Below are 21,047 nucleotides of genomic sequence, written 5' to 3'. Positions count from 1 at the left end.
ATGTAGCATCTCTTAGTAACCTCCGCCCCATTCCTCTTTTTTTCTATGCTCCTGACCTTGCACAAACAGTTAAGTACTGGGCTACTAACTGAAAGGTTGGCAGTTCAAATCCACCCAGAGGCTCCTCACAGATCTAGTTCAGAAAGATCATAGCCATTGAAACTCCAGTGGAGCTCAGCCCTACTCTGAAACACATGGGGCCACCATAAGTCAGAACTGACTCCACCACAACTGGTTTGGCTTTTGGTTTGGCTTTGGACCCAGCACCCAAAGACATTGGTCAGCCCTGCCCATCCAGGGCAGAACATTCCATATCCACCAGCCTATGGAGGGAGGAAAGGAAGATGCTCGTTCTTGGTCCCAAAGACTCTAAGAAGGATGTTTGATCTAGGTTAGATTAGACTCAGGTGTTTGGTTTGACCTTAAAGGGGAATGCCCCACTCTGGGCCTAACTGTCCTCCCTTGTGGGAATTCCCCTGGCCTTCTGAACTCTCCCCTGGCTACCCCTCTGATGGGGATTTCTACCCAGCCCAGTTCTCTGCTCCTCAGACATGCATTGATATCTGCCATTGATATTCAGGCTATGGTGGAGAGGAGCAAGAAGGAGAACAGGCTGAGAAAGGCAAGGCCTCTGGACCACTGGAAGCAGGACATCTGGGATGTTACCCTTTTCCTGCTTATTTCCTACCCCTTTTCTGTTGAATGGGCCATAGGAATAGAGCAGGCCCTGGGTCTGGAGTCCAAAAGGCCTGTTGTGGAATGTTTTATACTGGCTTCCTCTCCCAGCATCTCTCTTTGTCTCCTCTTTCCTCTTTCCCTTGTATGAGCCATTCTTATTCCACTGACTTATTTCCTTTGCACACGTTGAAACAGAAATGACAGGGGCTTTCTACTTCTGCTTCTACCATAAGCCAGTCCTCTGTGTTCAGTCCACATGAGCTTGAGCTGAGGAGGGAAACCAGGCAGGATCTAGCTAGAACCAGAGCCAAGGACTCCTGGCTAGGGAAAGGGCTGTTGGGAGGCAATGTGTGTGTGTGTGTGTGTGTGTGTGTGTGTGTGTGTGTGTGTGTGTGCGTGTGCGTGTGCGTGCATGTGTGAGTGTGTGTTGGGGTGGGGTGGGGTGGGGTGGGGGAGTGGAGAAGCTAAAGAACATAAAGGGGGGTGAGAACATAGGTGTCAAGGTGGGGGTCCTCTCTTCTTCTCTGCCTCTCCTCACTCTAGGTTCTGCCTGAGGTCTTCAGCCCCATCGCTTTTCTTGGCTCTGGTTTCCTGAGTTCCAGACCCAGATTCCTGGGACAGTTTAGGAAAGATAAACTGGAATGCAGTCAGTGAGATCCTCTTTATCTTGCCTTCCTGTCAGATCCTCAGGTGTGGGACAGCAAGTTTGCAATAATGTGTCTTTTGGAAGGGAGCTTAAGGACACTCAGATAGGCCTGGGAAACTCTTGACATAGGACACCTGATAGTGAGGTCCACCAACGTTGCAAAATCAATTGCAGGAGTGCAAAACACTACAATCCCTATGGATGGGAAGTTAGCAATATCTAACAAAATGACATATGCATTTACCCAGCAATTCTGCTTCTAGGAATTTACCCAGAAGATGCCCTTCACGGTACAAAAGACATGCGTACAAGCGTATTCTTTAAAGCATATCTGTAATAAGAAATCATTGCAACTACCCAAATGCTTATCCTTAAGAGATGGGTTTGATGAACAATGGTACACATACATAGGAGAGTACTATGCAGCCCCCAAAAAGAATGAGTAGGAGCACTAGGAACTGATATGAAGTGATTTCCAGGATATGATATTAAGGGAAAAAAACACGAGGCAAAAGAGTGAGTGTATATAGTGTGCCACCTTTGGAATGAGATTTGAAAAACCAAGCCCATTGCCATCAAGTCAATTTCGACTCATAGCGACCCTATAGGACAGGGTAAAACTGCCCCATAGAGTTTCCAAGGAGCACCTTGTGTATTTGAACTGCTGACCTTTTGGTTAGCAGCCCTAGCTCTTAACCAATATGCCACCAGGGTTTCCTGGAATGAGAGAGAAGAGGAAAAAAAAATGTATTTTTTGCAAGCACACGCACGCACGGAAATGATAAACCAGAAATTAGTTTAAATGGGAATGAGTGGGAACAGAGTGGAGGAGATAGTGATGAGAGTGAGGCTCTCCTGATTACATCTTTTCAGACAGTTTTGATTTTGAACCAAGTACGTGTTTTGCATGGTTCAAAATTTAGATCCAAAAGTAAGAAAAAGCAAACCCTAAAGCTGACTACAACAGAAACAATGAACCTAACTGAATATTTGATTACTAACTATACAAAGGAAAAAATGAATTCAACTAAGTTTTGAACTCAGTACTCTGATGTGGAACACATATCCTGAGGATAAAAAGAACTGCAAAATAATCTTGAACTTTGCTTTGTAGGTTTGTTACCATAATTGGAAATGATTTTTTGTGTGTGTGTACTATAAACCAAAAAAAACCCTGTTGCCGTCAAGTCAATTCCAACTCATAGCAACCGTATAGGACAGAGTAGAACTGCCCCATAGAGTTTCCAAGGAGCACCAGGCAGATTTGAACTGATGACCTTTTGGATAGCAGCCATAGCACTTAACCACTATGCCACCAGGGTTTCCTTGTGTACTATAGGACAGATCAAATGAGTAACTATACTGATATTTCTGGGAATCAGGGTTTCACTATGGGAAAAGAGAGATACGGTGAAACCTGTGAGAGCCAGAACTTGATGGGACTACTTTGTTTTTGCAGGTCTCTCAAGTTTTCCACCCTTGATAGGGTGTAGTCTTACCACTTTTCTATCACTCATTTTAGTGGAAAATATTTGAGTGTGCCTTCTCTGACAGGTTTCCGCCTTACACGGGTTCCAGGTTTTACTTTATAATAATGGAATGCGGGAAGGTGAGGAAGAACCTTATGGTTCTTTATCTCCTGGGTCTGTCCACTGAAAGGGTCTAGAAGCAATGCCGCCCCAGTAGCACTGAACATACCTAGTGCCCTGATTTTTACGTTTAAATACCACTTTCCATTAAAAGAAACCAGTGTTCCTTGGAGAAATGGCTGATTCCAAGATTGGGACAAGGAAAGCACAAGTGTGCGAGAAAAAAAGAAAAATGAAGAAGAAAAAAGTACAAGTTGTGCCAGAAAGCTAGAACATGCTCATGTCAAAGGATACTCCTCCTGGGCAAGTTTGGGGTGTATTGAGCAACAGAACAGCAATGGTAATGGATTTTAACACACTGAATAAAAAAGAGTCCATTCTGATAGTTAAAAGGGAGCAGGGAGGAAAAACTCTTCCTTACAGAGAACAGCCAGCTAATAAAATGTGGAAGCAATGACAGAACTTTAAGTTCACCATAACCGATTCAGGGTAGGCTCACTGAGGGATGATAAAACCAGCGGGTGAAAGGTTGGTGTCAGTGTATCACCTCACAGAGTACTTAACTCCTCACAGAAGGAAAAATCTGTCTTCACAGTGAGGTCAAGCACACACCAGCTCAATCAAGTAATCAAACAACCAAACACTGGCAGTGGCAAGACCACCTGGCATCAGTGGTTCCTGGCGTTCTGCTTTAAGTCCAACCACATTACTTATGGTCTGGTCAAAAATATTTATCTGGAATCTAATCATGAGGAAACGAGACAAATCTAGAATATGGGACATTCTACATGATAACTGAACGAGGTGCTTCAAAAAAGGCAATGTCTTAAGAAACATCAAAAATTCACGTTGCTGAGGGATGGGCAGAAACCATTTCCAGAGATTAAAAGAAACTAAACTGACATTACAACCAAATGCAATAAAGGACTAGAAAAAAATATCTTGGGACAACTGGGAAATTCTTAATATGTACTGGATATTAGATGATATGTAATTATTGCTCAGGAGCCCTGGTAGAGCAGTGGTTAAAAGCTCAGCTGCTAACCGCAAGGTTAGCAGTTTGAACCCACCAGCTGCTCTGCGTCAGAAAGACGTGCCATTCTGCTTCTGTAGAGATTACAGCCTTGGAAACTCTATGGGGCAGTTCTGCTCTGTCCTATAGGGTTGCTATGAGTCAGAATCGACTTGACAGCAGTGGGTTTGGTTTGGGTTTAATTATTGCTAAAATTTTTAAGACGTGTTAATGGTAACACGGTTCTATAGAAGAATATTCTTATTCTTAGGAAATTCATGCTACAGTGTGTAGGAGCAAAGTGTCTACAAGTTATTTTCAAATGGTTCATCATAATATTGTGTGTGTGTGTGTGTGTGTACACATCAAGAGGAAGCTTGCAAAATGTTAGCAACTGGTGAACCTAAATGAAGGGTCTATAGTTTTTTCTATTTTTTCGATACTGCTGGTTTGAAAGATTTCAAAATAATAAGCTGAGGAGAAAAGTCAGTGCCAGTGCACAAACATTTCAGAACCCCTCTCACTATCTCCCTCACTCAGCTTGGCCAACCAAAAAAACCTGAACCCACTGCCACTGAGTTGATTCTGACTCATAGCAACCCTACACGACAGGGTAGAACTGTCCCCATAGAGTTTCTGAGGAGCACGGAGCGGATTCAAACTGCCAACCTTTTGGTTAGCAGTCATAGCAGTTAACCATCATGCCACCAGGGTCTCCACATGGCCAAGAGCAGCATGTTTTATTCCAATGAAGCTCCTCATCCCAAGCTCCCAGGTGGCTCTTCTAAGCTTCTGGGAGTACAAGGGGACTTTCCAACAAAGTGGTCTCCCTCAGGGAGTGCTCCTTCCTCCCTCTCACTGCTGTCAACACCAGGCTCTGCCTTCCAGGTGGGACCAGCTGGGTCACCATTGGCCAGGCAGGAGCAAGTGGGAGCAAGACGCTTCCCCCACGCCACCATGGGGAAGCCAAGGGACTGAGGGCTTCCAGAATCACCCACTACCTTTTGAGTAGGGGTTCCAGGTTTTCAGAGAAGGAATTCACCAACAGCCCAGAGGTTGCTGCTGACCAACCATTCAAGTCCTTTCTGAATTCTACAATTAGGTGATTCTGAGAAAATCTGCTGTGCCCACTCTGAGCCTTCGTGCCCCGCCTTGGCAGGGAAGGCGTGGTTGTTTGTGCTGTCAGTGACCCACATTGCCGTGTTGCCCCCTCCCTTGCCCCCCATCTCCTCCAGTCTTCTGGTCCTGGCCTCCAGGGTCTCCAGAACTACTCATCTCTCCCTCTTTTCTCCCTGGAAACCCTGGCGTGAGGACTGGCTTGACTCAGGTACTTTTCAAGTAGGAAAATGCTCTTGATCCTTTAGTCAATTCCCCTTCTGTCTTGCTTGGGAGTCTGAATGAGTGGGAGCCAGGAAGTTGGAAGGGGGCAAACCGGAGGGGTTTGTCCTCGTGTGCTGCCAGGCCTGCCAGGAGAGCATGGGACCACAAATCAGAAAACTGGTGATCTGGGTTCTTGCCTGCTGCATGACCTTGACCAAGGTGGTGATGTCTCTGGGCCTCCATCTCTTACACGGTAAAATGAAACCAAGTTTAGAAAAACAGGCTTGTTTGATTCAAGACCCTCCTCTTCTATGGAAGGCAAAGGGGCAAAACTCTCATTGTTTAAACCAAACTCTTTTCATTATAGAGTCTAGCACAATGTAGCAACCTGTAGCAAAGCTCCATCCGTCTATCCAGGATGACCACAGAGCAAAGGAGGGCACAGAGGATCTGCCTTGTGGGGAGGTACCCTTGAGGTTTGGAAGTAGGACTGGTTCTAAGACTGCCCACCTTCACCTACCTGGAACCTCAGTTTAGAAGGATTTACTCAACACCTTCCAAGGCCATGATTTTGCTGTATCCCAGCAGGAAACTAAGAAATACAGGCTAGAGGCACAGAGATCCAGGCCTTTAGGGAGTTTACTATCTTCTTGGGAACATGATCTCCTGAAGAGTTGAACCATATGCAACTGCCCAATATGAAACTACTTTTGACCTATAAAAAGGTAATTTCATATGGTTCATCCTAAAACTACTACATTAGAACGTTGAAATCAACTGTAGCCAATGTTACAGGAGATTAGGTTTTTATATGAACTGTCAGGAGGTCAGGAGAAATTCGGGTAAAGCCACCAGTTGCTGGGTCCATTTGCCCTCCCTTTCAATCCAGACTTTTGACATACTTCGTTGTTGTTGTTAGTTGCCATCTGGTCAACTCCAGCTCATCTCCTGATGCCTACCAGCACAAAATGTGGCCCAGTCTGTGCAATCTTTATGCTCGTTGTTCGGTTTGAGTCCATTGTTGTGGCTGTTGTGCCAGTCTATCTCATGGAGGATTTCATTCATTTTCACTGTCCCTAGCTAAGCTCTTGTCCAGACTCTGGTTGAGATCCCAGCAGCTGGCCATAGGTAGAGAGGAAAGGGCCGTCCATCTCTAGTCCACTATTCCTGGGTTCCAAATACCCTGTTTCATATCTTGGGAGCTAGAGATGGAGGAAGTTTTGAGAAAGAAGGGAATACCAACCTTATTCTCCCCCTATTTAGTGTCAGACAAGAGCGGAACACACAGGTGGAGTTTCATCTGCCACAGGGCCACATGACCTAGTGATGGTTCATGGCTGCTAGATGGAATGACTGGGAGCTGCTAGCAGGAATAGGGAGACCAGCAGTTGGCAACATTCACCTGGAAATTGTTCTTGGAGAAGGTAATTGCCAAACAGGGTTTGATGGGAGGAAAGAGGATAGATTGGACAAGGAAAGGATGGAGGAGGGGATGTGGGATTGGGAGAAAAGGCTGAGCTACTACACCCTGGCCAAGGACACTCTGAGCATCATGGGGAATCAGATGCTTGGCAGGTGGTGGAGGCTGTCTGCTCCCACCCGCTGGAATGCCTCCAGCCTTCGCTGAGCCAGCGTCGGTATCGCGGGCAGAATGGCATCTGGCCTCAGCAGTGGCCTGCTGCCCGCCTGCTCCCCTGGCACTTGTGGGCCATTAGGATGATTTTTGATGTTTCCTACCTGCCGTCTATACGGCAGCCTTCTTTGTGGGGAGCACTCGTAGGACATCTGTTAGGACGCCGGGACAGGCACAGTTGGCACCCAAACTTCCAGGATCTTTCTGACCTTGGTACAGGGGAGGTCAGTCACTAGACTTTGGGCTGGAGAGCAGCTCATTATTTTTGAGCCAGAGCTTTTGAGATGGACAGAGTTGGAGAAATGGTTTGATTTCCCTCCTTTCACAAATAAGAAAACTGAAACCTAGACACTCGCCCAAGGACACAGGGCTAGTTTGAGGCGGACTTAGGCCGAGAGCCTAGTTCTCCCCACTTCAAGTCAATGATTGGGCCTCGACCCCATCACTGCATCACTATGTGACCCAGATCAACAGTAAACTTTGCTGGTGCCCAATTCCTCTAGCGACCTAACAGGGAGCGCCGCTCCAGCCTCTCAAGGATGGTGTTCAGCACAGTGAGACCATGTCCTGGGAGTACTTGGAAGAAAGCTGCTAGAAGCCATCAAGGTGCTGCACTCTGATTGTCATTCATTGTTGCTGCTGTTATTAACAGTTAGGGTCCTTAGTACTAGAGAAATACAAAGTAGAAGCGGGATTGGTACCATCCTCATCACCGTGAAGCTCCTGATGGAGCTGGGTTTCTTCTCTCTGTCCTCTCCACAACTCCTCCCAGACACTGGGCCTTGAGCTGGTGAAGCAGGGTACCTGGGAGAGGAGGCAGAAGTTCCAGAAGGGGGTGGGCAGGGCCTTCCTCCTGCCTGGGTATACCTGGCACTGCCCTTTCCTCAGGGCGTCTCCTCTGAAAGGTCAGAGGAAGTGCAGAGGGGAAACACTGCTATCTTAGCTTCCTCCTTGGCAGCTGACTAAGCCAGGCTGAGCTCTGATTTGAGGGCTAAAAGTCAGCAGGGCAAGCCCGCTATATATAATGTGACAACACAGGCCGTTTTTATTGCAGAGCAGATTTGTCATTCATTTGCTTGTTAATTTATTCACTCAACACACAGTGAGTGAGCTCAGACCATATGCCGGGCACTATGTTAGGGCTGAGGCATTAGTGCTTCAGTGGGGGAATTCTTACCTCCCATGTGGGAGGGCCAGTTCCTGGCCAGTGCAAACCCATGCACAGCCGCAGCTCGTCTCCAGAGGCTTGCATATTACACAGGTTTCAGTGGGGCTTCCAGACTACAACAGACCAGGAAGAAAGGCCTGACAATCTACTTCTGAAAATCAGCCAATAAAAGCCCTGCTGATCACAATGGTCTGATCCCATTGTGCACAGGATGCCACGAGTTGGGTGACTCAAGAGCAGTGTCGTAGTTATCTAGCGCTGCTCTAACAGAAATACCACAACTGGATGGCTTTCACAAACAAAAATTTATTTTCTCACAGTTTAGGAGGCTGGAAGTCTGAATTCAGGGTGCTGGCTCTAGGGGAAGGCTTTCTCTGCCGGCTCTGGGGCAAGGTCCTTGTCTTTTCAGCTTGTTTCCTGGGTCCTTGGAGATCTCCATGTGGCCTGGCATTTGTCTTCCCTCATCTCTGCTTACTCCTTTTATATCGTATAAGAGTTTGACTCTTGACACACCCTACACTAATCCTGCCTCATTAGCCTAACAGACAACTCATTCCCAAATGGGATTACAACCACAGGCACAGAGGTTAGGGTTTACAGCACCTATTTTGGGGAGACACAATTCAACCCATAACAGGCAGCTAGTTACAACAACACGTGAGAGTTGGGGAAGAAGCAGTGTCCAGAAGGTAGGGATTGGCGAAGAACAGCTGACATTCAGTTCAGGGATGAGTGCCTGAGCCTGGTGACCCACAGTGAGTCCTGGTTGTGGCAGTGTTCCAGAGAATCTGCATTTGCCCCTGGAGGGCACCTTTAACCCCTAACGTCTGAGCTGGGAGAGGCCCTAGAAACCACTGCAGTGCAGCCCTGTGTGTTACCAATGAGATCGCGGCCTGGCAAGCAGCCTAGTGAGGATAGCCATGTCCTTTGCGGGAACTAGCCTTCTCCTGGGCAGGGCATGATGCCGAAGGCATGCTCAGTCCCTGGGTTGGCATCCCAGTGTTGCCCTCTAAATTTACAATCCCTGCTTACGTTCTGGAGCCTCTGAGTCTAATGCGCAGAGATGTCCCATTGCTGGAATACCTATAAAAAGCCAAAAAACCAAACTCGTTTCCATCTAGTCGATTTCTCATAGCGACTCTTTAGGACAGAGTAGAATGGGGATACCTACAGGAAATCCAAAAGGCACCTTGGAACAAAAAAAAAAAAACTTCCAGAGAAATCCTCCAGCTTCCCTTCCAGTCCTTACTTCTTGTTTCAGCCCGTCCATCTTACTTCCCAGAGGTGGTGTGGAATAAAGGGATAAAGACGTGGGTTTAGCTTTAATTCAGGGAGTACACATGGCATGCATCTTTACTGAAGCTCAGTTTCCCCATCTATAAAGCATGGACAGTGCCATCTTTCCTTGTCTACCTTACAGACTGTTGTGATAGACAAATGACACACTGTAGGTAAAAGCATTTCATAAATAGTACAGTGCTAGATACAGGTAAGGCTTGTTATTCCAGTGCCCTCTTCTGATTTCCTGCTCTCTGCTTCAGTCCCTGTCTGTGCTCCCCAGCCCTTGATCCCACTTCCCAGAACATTCTTCATGTTCTGTCACTGTCACCTCCAGATTCTGCTCTCACTGCCCACTCCCTCTTTGCCTGGCTCAAGACCTAAAACGACACTGGTAGCATCCTGAATAATAACAACAATATGAACTAACAGTCATTAATTTTGTGCTAGGTATTACACTTGGATTATTTCACTTAAAATTCCCAGCGAGCAATGAGGCCAATGCCAGTATTGTCTTCATTTTACTGATTAATAGGTAGATAGCTACTGTGGCATCGACTGCAACTCACTGTGACCTTATGTGCAACAGAATGGAACACTGGCCAGTCCTGTGTTATCCTCACAATCACCAGCATGGTCGAGTTCATGGTCATGGCTGTTGTGCCGATCCATCTCACCTAAGTTCTCCTTCCCCCTTGCTGGTCTTCTGCTTTACCAAACACGTCTTCTTCCAGCAATCGATCCCTCCTGATGACGTGTCCAAAGCAAACGAGTCAGACAATGTTCTGTTGTGATTCTTAAGATTTTAACTAGCTAATCCTTGGGAGTAGATGGCCAACCCTTTCTTCCTAGTCTTTCTTAGTCTCATAGCTCTGCTGAAACCTGTCCGCCATGGGTGATCCTATTGGCATTCGAAATACTGGTGGCATAGCTTCCAGCATCACAGTATGACAAACTGATAGATGGGTGGAGGTACTGTTTAATAAAGAAATTCAAGAGATATGATGCTGAAACCCAACCTGAACGAAGGTCTTGCCCATTTATGGGCTTCCTCTTTCCTCTGCTGAGCAGCTAAGTGACTGGTTGACAAGAACACTGAGAGATTCAACAGCATTTATTGAATGTCGACTAAATGCCACCTGCTTTCACATTATGTCACAGCAACCACCGTCTGAGACAGGTACAGGATTTGTCTTAGAGATCATCTGGTTGCAAGAACAGAAACCCATTCAAAGGAGCAAAAGTAAAAGTGGGCTTTACTGAAAGGTTAGAGTCCCCGGTGGTGCCAATGGTAAACACACTCAGCTGCTAACCAAAAGGTTGAAGGTTTGAGTCCACCCAGAGGCACTTCTGAAGAAAGGCCTGCTAATCTACTTCTGAAAAATCAGCCATTGAAAACCCTGTGGAACACAGTTCTACTCTGACACGTGTGGGGTCACCACGAGTGGGAATTGACTCCATGGCAACTAGTTTGGTTTTGGTCTTTTATTAGGAGGTTACAGGGAGGTATCACAGAACTTAAGTGTGGAAGTGTAGCCCCATGTGGGCTGTACTTTCTCCCTTGGGCTGCGAGCACTTTCTTCTGCACATGGGCTCCTCTGCCCCCTCATCCACATGCACAGGACCCTTCATAGCTAACTAAGCGTCTGACTTAGTCTTTAAGTCTGTATCACCTTCTTGCTTAGCTCTTTGAAGTACGTTAACTCAGTCCCTCACCCCACATGCCAAGAGGTGCTGATTCCCACTTAGGTCTGCTGTCCACTCCTGCTCCAGTCATCTGTGGCCTGTGGAGGGGGATGGGGATTAACACAAACATGGCTGCCCAGGCCTGTCTTTTTAATAGGGGCTGTAGGTAGAAGCAGAGTCCTTGGTTGTCATCAATGGTTAAAGGCTAGGCTGCTAACCCAGAGGCACCTCGGACGAAAGATCTGGCAGTCTACTTCTGAAAAAATCATCCACTGAAAACCCTAAGGAGTACAGTTCTACTCTGACATGCGTGGGGTCTTGGTGAGTCAGAATTGACTCACCAGCAACTGGTTTATGGGTAAGAGCTGAAGTTTCTAGAATGGAAACTCCATGACCTTGCCCATTGCCGTTGAGTCGACTCCGACTCATAGCCACCCTATAGGACAGAGTAGAACTACCCTATAAGGTTTCCAAGGAGTGGCTGGTGGATTCAAACTGTCACCCTTTTGGTTAGCAGCCAAACACTTAAACCAGTGCACCACCAGGGCCCCTCCATGACCTTGGGTGGATTCAAACCCAAGTCCACCAGGCTCTGACATCATGCACTTCATCACACCAAACTGTCTGTAGGACATCATGTAGATTATGTCCTGGTAGAAGTCCCCAAACAAGAGGGTGTGTGAATCATCCCACAATCTAGGGGTTCAGGTGGCCTGGAAAAATAGTATTACCATTTTTGAACCTTGTGTGCCAGGCATATTATATACAATATCTTTAATCCTTACAACCTTACAATACCCCTATAACATGTTGTTGTCACCATTTTATAGCTAAGAAAGCTAACACCTAGTGAGTTAGGTAGCTTACTCAGAGGTCATCTGGCTGGTTTGGGTTGGGGCCAATATTGACCTAGGCCTCTCTGACACCAAGGCCCATGCCCCTTTCTACTTTACAATATTGCTTTTCTAAAGGAGACTATTTTGCTTTGATTTTGCTAGAACGTATGCTCCTTGAGGGCAAGATCTTAGTTTTCTTGTCCCAAGCACCTAGAACAGTGCCTGGCACAAAGTAAGTGCTCAGTAAAAACAGTTGATTGGATTTTTTTTTGGTACCTCTTGCATTCCTAGGCTTCCCAAGGCCAGAAGGGAAGGCTCATAGTCTACGTCTTGGAGAATGGGCCACTGAAATTATTTGAGGCAGGTTTGTGGGTGAGCCTGTGACCCTACTCAACTCCCAGTCTACTTTGATGGGGGATATTAGGAGTAGTCCCATGATGGAGGAACTAAAGGAAAGTATGACCCCCAGATTCTTCTGTGTTAACTGTCCTGTATATCTGACCTAACCCTATGAGAGAAGCAGGTAAAGGGAAGTTTCCCTAGCCCTGGAAAATCCACTTAGTGGAACTAGGAAATAGGATACAAAAGTCCTATGTTGCTAGAGAAAAAAAGTGCTAATTTCCACTGAGTTTTCAGCCCCAGGGTCAGAGTTTACCAGGCCTTGAGTCTCTTCCTGTGCCTTTCTCTATAGCAATGCGCTGTGTCCCAATCACCAAGTTGGCCTTCCCAACCCCAGCAGCGTGGTGTTATATAAAAACATAGGTTTGGGGTGGTAAGATGGAACTGGGTTCACATCTCTACCTAGCAAGCTGTATGGTCATGGGCAAATTATTCAACCTCCTAGACTCTCCATTTTCTCTGTAAAATTCTCAATGAGTTTTAATTTCTGCTCTTTCTTTCTTCCATGTCCCCCTTCCTCTTCCCTGGGCCCTGGCAAGAGTCTGCTCACCTGCTCCCTGCAAACCTTTGGGCCAAGTGCATTTATAAAGGGTCATAGCCCCTCATCTCCCAGTAATTGAAAGCTCCAACGGCCCCAGCTTCCTGCAACTCTCCACCACAGGGCCTACAGGGGCTGATCAAGGGAGCCAGCATCTCCACATTGCAGGTTGCCCTCTCTGTGCAAGCTCTAGGATTCTGCTTGGTGATTGAGCAACAAGAGTCCTGGAATAAGGCGGAGCAGAGGGTGGAGAGCTGCAGCCAGATCACCTTGTTAGCTCTTGCCCTGCATTCCTCTCCTGGGAGTAGATGCTGTGAGAGCCAAGGCTGGGAAATCTCTTGTTAATGGTGGGAGTCAGACTAGGTAACAATGTTGTACTTGCTTGTAGGGGCTGTGGCCAAGGGTGCCATTACTACTGGGTCACCCAAACCAGCTGCCAGCTACCACTGGGATTGAGTAGTCCACGTGATAAACAGGCAAGAGCTTCATAGTCTGGGATTCCTCACACCCCCCTCTCCCCAACACACCTACACATCCAGACTTTAGCTGGTATGAAATGGCAGCTCAGCCAAGATAATGCATGGATTGGAACTTGCCTCTCCTGAGCTGGAATGTGCTTGGCATTGAGTGGCTGGGTTTGGTCCCAGTTCTTGCTCCTGCTTCCTATGGATCACTTAAGTACCTCAAGCTCTCTTGCGTTCGGGGAACTTCTCCAGTCCCCTCCAAGGGATGGTATCAAATGATGGAAGATGCTGTCAGAGGACATGATCTGAGACTTAGAGAGAGACCAGGGTATGAATATTAGCTGAGAGCTCATGTGAATAGGCCTATGGCAGCATGGCTGCTGAGATGCAGCGTTTGCCAAGCCCACTCACCGGCCTGGGAGCTCCTTGAAAGGAGGAGTGGTGCATTAGTCATCTCTAGACCTATGCCTAAGTGAACACAGGCTTTGGTTCACAGAATCATGATTAGTAACGGTTGGATGGATGGGTGAATAAATAAATAAGGAAATATAAATGCTTCTTTAAACTAGAGGTAAGACCATAGAAAAGTTTACTTTCTTCCTCCTTGCGGCCACCGTCCCTAGTTCAACACCTTATTATCTCATGTGTGAATAATTGCAAAGACCTCCTAGTGATAGGTGGGGTGGTTTAAAGGAACAAGTTCTAGACTAGAAGTTGAGAGACCTGGGGACTGAGCCATTAAGTTGCTCTATCACTTTTGGGAAATCACAGAAACCTTCTGGGCTTCCATTTGTTCATGTGTAAAATAAATACTTGGGCTAAATGTACTTTGAGGACATTTTAACTCTAAAATTCTCTACCTCCTCCTACCCAAACAACCCTGTGGATTCATTATAGTTGGTTGCCAAAACTTAAAAATAAGATTTTACATAGAAAACCGATCTTCTTGCTTCTTCTGGAAAATCAGATGCTTTGACAATATTGGACCTACCTTTTCTCCATGGAAACCATCCGTGGGAGCTGAGTAACCGATGCCCCCGTTGAGACAGAGCATGCGCTTTCTCGCTTGCTGCAGGCTCCGCCTCTTCCCATTGCCTAACGCTTGGCCTGCCTCACTCATTTTTGTTCCCTGCCTAGTCCCTGTAGACATTTGAATTTGCAGACCTAGAATAAGGAGAACAAAACTTCTAAGGGCTGTCACCTAGGATGACAGCCAGAAACCAGCTCTCCTGCCTCGCTGGGCTTAGGTGGCAGAGACTGGGGGAGTCTTCCTGGGAAGTCGGTGACTGGGGTGTGAAAAGGAACAGCACCCAGTGCCCCAGGAGGCTTTGCTTAGGGACTTGGCCTCCCAGAATTGCTGAGCCCTTGTCCGAGGAAGCTGGCCCCCTCTCACCTACCTCCCCCTCCTCGGACACATGCTGAAAGCCTGTGAGGATCCCTGAGGGCCACCTCTGTATAACCCTGTGTGGCCACTACTCTGTGGTAGAGAAAACTGGGCTCACTTTTAGAACTTTGGCAATGAGGATGGTTCTTTTTCCACTTACAGTATCCACTTTTTCTGGCGTCCAACCGCTATCAGTGTCTTTGGCAAAAAACAGGTCAGCCCATTGGAAGGCCGAACTACTTAAGTACAACGTGAGGCGATCGAGGATCCCAGCTACAGTCAGATGGGTCAAGTGCACTTTCTCCTGTTAGCCTGCCTCAGTTTACCTCGAGCACCTATTGCTATAAACAGTTGCATTTTAGAGCTCCGCCGGCTGGCCCTATTTCAGAGCCCCCATCCCAAAATTCCTTTAGGCCAACTAGGGTCTAACTTTTTCCCAGTGCAAGCCAGAGCTGTTTCTCACTCAGCTCCTTAGCCTCTGAGGAGGCAAAGATAATCCTGTCTGAGCCCTAGGACTATGCTTTGTTTTAGGGCTACGCTGCCTGTCTGTTACCCCAGCCAGGTAGACAATCCCCAGCTTACCCACTTGCAGAATTTTCTTTTCCTACTCTCCATTTGTAAGCTTTTCCTAATGGCTGTTGATTATAGTTTGATCTGTTATTCTGTGGTCTGATCTAGTTTTGTTTTTTCCAAAAGGCACCTATATTTCCTTTCAACAGCCTTGTATTGTTCACTGGGTATCGCTCCGCTCCTCGGTGTCACCCTTCCCTTCTATTATTTTCCTTTTCATGTAAAACTGACCCATCTAAAACCCAGCCCACATTAGGATTGTTCTTGTCCCAGCCACTGTCAGAGACATCTACCCTCTCAAGAGAGCTTTTTGTTGCTTTCTCAACGTCTTTTAATCCAAATGGTGAATTCTTGGCCTGATGTGTTTTTGTGTAAGATATTTACCTTTTTTTTTTTTTTCTGAGTATAAAAGTAATAGGTAGAGACCAAAGTTGTTAGTGGTTACCAGGGACAGGAGAGAGGGAGGGGAAAAGGGAACAGACTGTTTAGGGGGCACTGAGCTTCTATGAAGCGTTCTAAGACAATTTGGAAACGGATAATGGTAATGGTTGAACAACATGGTGAACGTAACTAATGGCACTGAATTGTACATGTGAAGAATGTTGAAAAGGCAAACGATTGGTTACAATATATTTACAATTAAAAAAAAGAGAGAGGGCAAAGGCAACATGGCAGAGGTAGTAGTGTAATTTTTGAACAAAAACAGCAATACATAAAAATGTCTAACATTTACTGAGTGCTTACTATATGTCAGGCATGATGTCAAGTGCTAACAAAATTGCATGACCTCATTTCCTCCTCGTGACAACCCTACAAGGAAGGTGCCATTGCTCTTCCCCTTTTCTAAAGAGGAAACTGAGGCTCAGAAAGATAAAATGCTTTATCCAGGGTTCCACTGCTGCTAAGTGGTAGATCTGGGGTTTAAACCATGTTTTTCAAACTCCAGAGTCTAAGCTCTGTACTGCTTCCACACAGGATCATTCTAGAAACTTTGGAAAATTCAGAAAAGCGTAAAGAAGAAAATAAAATTCCAATAAGCCTAGAGATAATTGTTAACATTTTGGTGTATCTCCTTTTATTCTTTTATATAGTATGTGAGTGAGGGCTTTTTTTTTTTTTTTTTTTTAACAAATTTTGGAACACATAGAATATCAAGTTTTGGATTCTGTTGTTTTCCTACTCAATACTATATCATGGTCATTTTTCGATGTCATAAGGAGCTAGCCACCCACCAGCCCCAAACATGGTCCAATGGAATCCGTTAATAGTGAGCAACCAGAGGTGGAAAGTGTGGTTTTAGAAAGGAAATAAAGATGCCGATGCCCTCAGTCTTTGCCTTGAAAGGTGACAGTCTGGGGCCAGCCTGGGTGGGGCACAGAGGTCTGAGCCGAGATGAAGAGATCAGAGGGAGAGAAGGCTGGGAACTCGTGGGTAGCCTTTGAGAAGTCTCTTCCCTCCATCTGTGTGTCTGGATCCCACACAAAGGTGTGAGGAGATGAGCAGGCTGACTAGTGTTTGAAGTGGGAGTTAAAACGCAAAGTGGCTTTTACACAGGCCCAGCTAAAGGCCAGGCTTTCTGGAAGAAGACATGGAGTACTCTAAATAAAGCCCCCTATAAACCTGGGAGTGGGATTACTCATGGCAGAGAGCTGGCCCCTCCTTCTGGGTTTGGGCTCCCACACCTGCCTCTGGTTGGAGAAAACTGTGCGAGGCTTCCCTGCCTTTGTTCCTTTAAATGCGTATGTGTGAAAGACAGCCTTAGTATATTTATCTGTGGCTGTATTTTTAAAGAAACTTCTTTTAAAAAATCATCCGAGAGCAGGGAGGGGGAGAGAGGAAGGAGATAGAGCAGGAGGCTGTCACCAACTGGAAGATAGTTTCTAGTGTCTGCTGTGGGGATGCAGGGCCTCTGTGCTTGGGGCAGGCAGCTGAACACACCTCAGTAAGGATGTAAGGATGCTTTGGAAGGAAGCCGGGGGTGCTGGCTCTTGGAGGTTGCATGAACCAGCTATCATAAATGCAAGGGTGACAAACAGCCCTGGTGGCTCCCATGAGAGTTTTCCAGGCTGGTTTAATGAACAGGTGTTCAGTACAGGATCAAGGGCTAGGACATGAAGTCTGGGGCTCTTCCATGGGCTGCCACCACCTTGCTGTGTGACTCTGGAGAAGCTCTCACCACTCTGCTCATAATCAGTCCATTGGTCCACAGGGAGATTTCACCCTCCACCCTCCTCCTTCCTGGGCACCTTAGGGAGATACATGAGAAAATGGAGGGAGAGGCTTTGGATTTCCATTTTGAAGATTATTACAACAGTTACCCCAGAACCTCCTGCAAGAGCAAAGCAAGAGAATGGGGTGTTATTGTTGGACTTGTCACTTAACTGCTGAACTGAAGCTTTTTCACCCTCCTTAAAGTGTCAGATAACATAATCCTGGATACTTTACAGTATTATTATAAGAATCAATGGAGATAATGGATATGAAAGTGCTTTGTCTACCTACAAATGTATAGATTATTATGGGGAAGCCCCTCCTCACTCACCTTACTCTCCTGAGGCTTGGAAGGCCATTTCTCCAGCTCATTAAAAATTTGAGCCTTCTTTCTTGGGTAGGGCTGGTTCCTCCCCTGTTGTAGATGGGAGACTGCATCCCAGCAAGTGTGAACGACTCGCTTAAGGTGGATGAAAAATCTGGGAGTTCTGGGGTAGGAAGAAGAGTCCCTAAATTGAATTCTCCTCTCAACCATGCCACTAGCTAGCCCTGCGACCTCAATCTCTGAGCCTCAGTTTACTCATCTGTCGCTTGTTTCCTAAGCACAAAGGACTGTTTTGATAATCTAGGGGTGAAGAGTACAGAATCTTACTTAAAGTGCTTTGAGAAGTTAAAAGTTTATGTGTAAAAGGGATGGTCTTAGAGATCAGAAGTGTTCCTAAGGACATTGAGAGGAGTTAGTCTTTGAGTTAGACTTGTTAGCTGCCATCCAGTAGGCCCCTGACTCAGGGCGGCCTCATAGGCAACAGAATGAAACAGTGACCGGTCTCCTGCACCATTAGCTGCAGAACACCATTAGCTGTTGTAATCTGCAGGGTTTTCATTGGCTGAATTCCAAAAGTAGATCTCCAGACCTTCCTTTCCTAGTCTGGAAGCTGGCTGGAACATGCAATCCTCCGCTGACTGCAGGGTGGTGGCTCGAACCCCTGTCTCGCACGTGGAAGGTGAGAATTCTACCACCGAACCACCACTGCTGAGTAAGACTAGAAGCCCTAGATCTCTGTTATGTCCAAACTGGAAGGGGCGTAACTCAACCCCACAATTTTACAGATGAGAAAAATTGAGGCCAAGGAGACCACGTGGTCCCGGGTTCAGTCCCTGCTTTGGGGCTCAGGTTCCCCGTTTGCCCAGTGGGGTGCTCTCTAGTGTACCTCCCCCTCCTCCCAGCGCTGCAGTGAGGACTGATGAGATCATTCAATCTGTAGATATACTGTAATATCCTGCGTTGAAGCCTCTCAGATTTTACCACACAGCCTTCCCTTCCACCTGATATAAACAGTGTCTTTAACCTTGACATCCCAGAATCACTCCCGTTTTTTCTCTGTGGTCTGACAGCAACCACCCATCGATTAATCAGCATCTATTTTTTTTTTATCAAGAGTTCTCGCTGAGTAAAGTGTGGGGCTAGCCCCTGTACCCAGGGGTCATGAGCCCAGGGAGGGGGCTCTGGAGGAAACGATGCTGAGAAGCCAGCCTGAGAAGCCAGCCGGGCCACTGAAACCACAGCTTGTTGCTGAGTGTTTTAAGTGAGGCCAGGTGAAGGGCGCGGTGAGAATTTGCAGGGTTACCAGGGCGGCCTCAGGCTGAAGGGTGGAGATTCCTCCCCAGGGTGCGGTGCCTGGAGGACCACGGTCCTGGGGGAAGGCGGGTGCTGCTTCGTGGGCTGGGCCACGGTGAGTCAGTGGCCCCCTCCCTGAGCGGTTGCCGGTTGGCTGGGGTGGGGCCAGCCCGTCTTATTTTGGGCGTCTGTGCTGAGCCAGGCCTCTAAAGAGCTAAGGCGTTTGTTTCCAGCTGCTGGGGCCGCGCCTGGGAGCGGAGCTCCACGGGCGCCTGCGGCTGAGACCGCCAGGGCAGACGGCAGCAGGTCAGAACCCAGCGGGCCCGGGGCGAGGGTGGCGAGGCCAGCGGAGGGGGAGCCCCGCCGAGGGCGGCTGCAAGGCTGCCACCCTCCCGGGCCCCAGAACCGTGGCCGACGGCTCGTTTGTGCAGAACTTTGGGTGCGGGCCCACTGAGGCAGAGATCTGGCGCAGCGAGCCCGTGGGGAAGACCCAGGAAATGAACCTTGTGCGGGAAAGGGGCTCAAGCAACTCCCAGGCCGCCAGTCACTGGTCCCTAGCCTCCCAAGCCCTAACTAGGTGGGGCTGATCTCAGGAAGTCTCTGCCGGAAGGTATTGGGGTTCTGTCCCAGGTTGTTCCTCTTTGTATCCCAGATTATTTTGACTTAGGATCCAAGAGGAGATGAGCATTTGGGCATATGCCCCCAGTTGGTAACTCCCTGTGTCTCCCTCCACTGTGAAACTCCCTGGGGCTCCCGCCTCTGGGGTAAGGAGCGCGGTTGCACAGTGGCTAAGCCTAGGCTGCTAAACCAAGAGGTAGAGGGTGCCAACCCACCAACTGCTCTGCGGGAGAAAGGGGTGGTAGCTTCCTCCCATAAAGATTACAGTGTCAGAACCCCTGTGGGGCAGTCCTACTCTGTCCTATAGGGTCGCTATGGGTCAGAATCACTATAGGCAATGGGTTTTAGTCCTAAAACATAGGAGCCCTGCTGGTGCAATGGTCAAGGGCTGAACTGCTAACCAAAAGGTTGGTGATTCAAACCCACCCAGCCACTCTGTGGAAGAAAGACCTGGTTGGGTAAAGATTATAGCCAAGAAAACCCTATGGGGCGGTTCTAATATGTCGCATGGGGTTGCTATGAGTTGGAATCGACTGGCACCTAACACCTTTCCCCACCCAGCAGGAGACTAGGCCACTGCTGACGTGCCCCTCCCGTGCCTCCATGCCACCTCCTTCTGGCTCTCTGTTTGGTCCCTACAGGAATAATGCAGACCAGCCCTGCTTCCCTTTTCTCCCACCTCCACCTCAAAATAAATAAATAAATAAATAAGAATTTTTAAATTGATATTTTCTTATTAGGATAATATAATCAAATGCGCTATATTGACTATGTTATTATATGGAGATTTTAGACCACGAAATAGACAACAGAAATTCTCATCTAAAAGAAAGTCTTACTACCTTTGAGAAGCTCCATGGCTGCTTTGATCATGCAGCTTAAAAAATGTTGCCGGAGGAAATAGTGGAAAACTATTTCTTCTTTTTTTTCTTTTCTCCCTTTAACTCTTTCTTCCTTTCTTTTTCTTTTTTGAAAGGGTTCAGACATTTGTTTCCTACTGCTGGGGCCACGGCTGGGAGCGGAGCTGTGCTGGGTGCCTGTGGCTGGTCAGAACCCAGTAGGCCCCAGCCCAGCTCTTGACCATTGCACCACCAGGGCTCCTATGTTTTAGGACCCACAACTTGTTGCTGTAGAGTGAGTCCGACTCATAGTGACCCTGTAGGACACAAAACTGAATGAACCAGGTACATGAAATTGGATGAATCACAACCCTTGGCTCTATTGATTTATGCATGTCCCCCTTTTACCACTTAACAATTTATTGATATATTTTAATAGCCTAATAAACACACCTGACCCCACCACCTAAGCCAAAAAGAAGGATGCTACCTGTAACTTGCATCCACCTACGTGCCCTTGCTATCCTATCCCCCACCTCATCATCCCTTGTAAATGCTAT

General features: G+C 47.3%; 1 protein-coding gene across 4 annotated transcripts in view; it reads left to right on the top strand.

Annotated features, from left to right (window-relative positions):
• The window catches only part of ATP2B4 (ATPase plasma membrane Ca2+ transporting 4), a 117,560-nt gene that overhangs the window by 4,056 nt on the left and 92,457 nt on the right, over positions 1-21,047 (top strand). The window contains exon 1 of one of the 4 annotated variants that reach the window (XM_010590229.3): positions 1,170-19,336. The exons of 2 other annotated variants lie outside the window; for them this stretch is intronic. The gene's annotated coding sequence lies outside the window, so the exon portion shown is untranslated. Of the gene's footprint in view, positions 1-1,169; positions 19,337-21,047 lie in introns of those variants that run through there. One more of the 4 variants, XM_003410242.4, reaches the window with a different exon arrangement.

Source organism: Loxodonta africana, chromosome 20 (genome assembly GCF_030014295.1).
Source record: "Loxodonta africana isolate mLoxAfr1 chromosome 20, mLoxAfr1.hap2, whole genome shotgun sequence".
NCBI classification, from domain to species: domain Eukaryota; kingdom Metazoa; phylum Chordata; class Mammalia; order Proboscidea; family Elephantidae; genus Loxodonta; species Loxodonta africana.
Note: the sequence above shows the minus strand (reverse complement) of the source record. Positions and strands in the feature narration are given on the sequence as shown.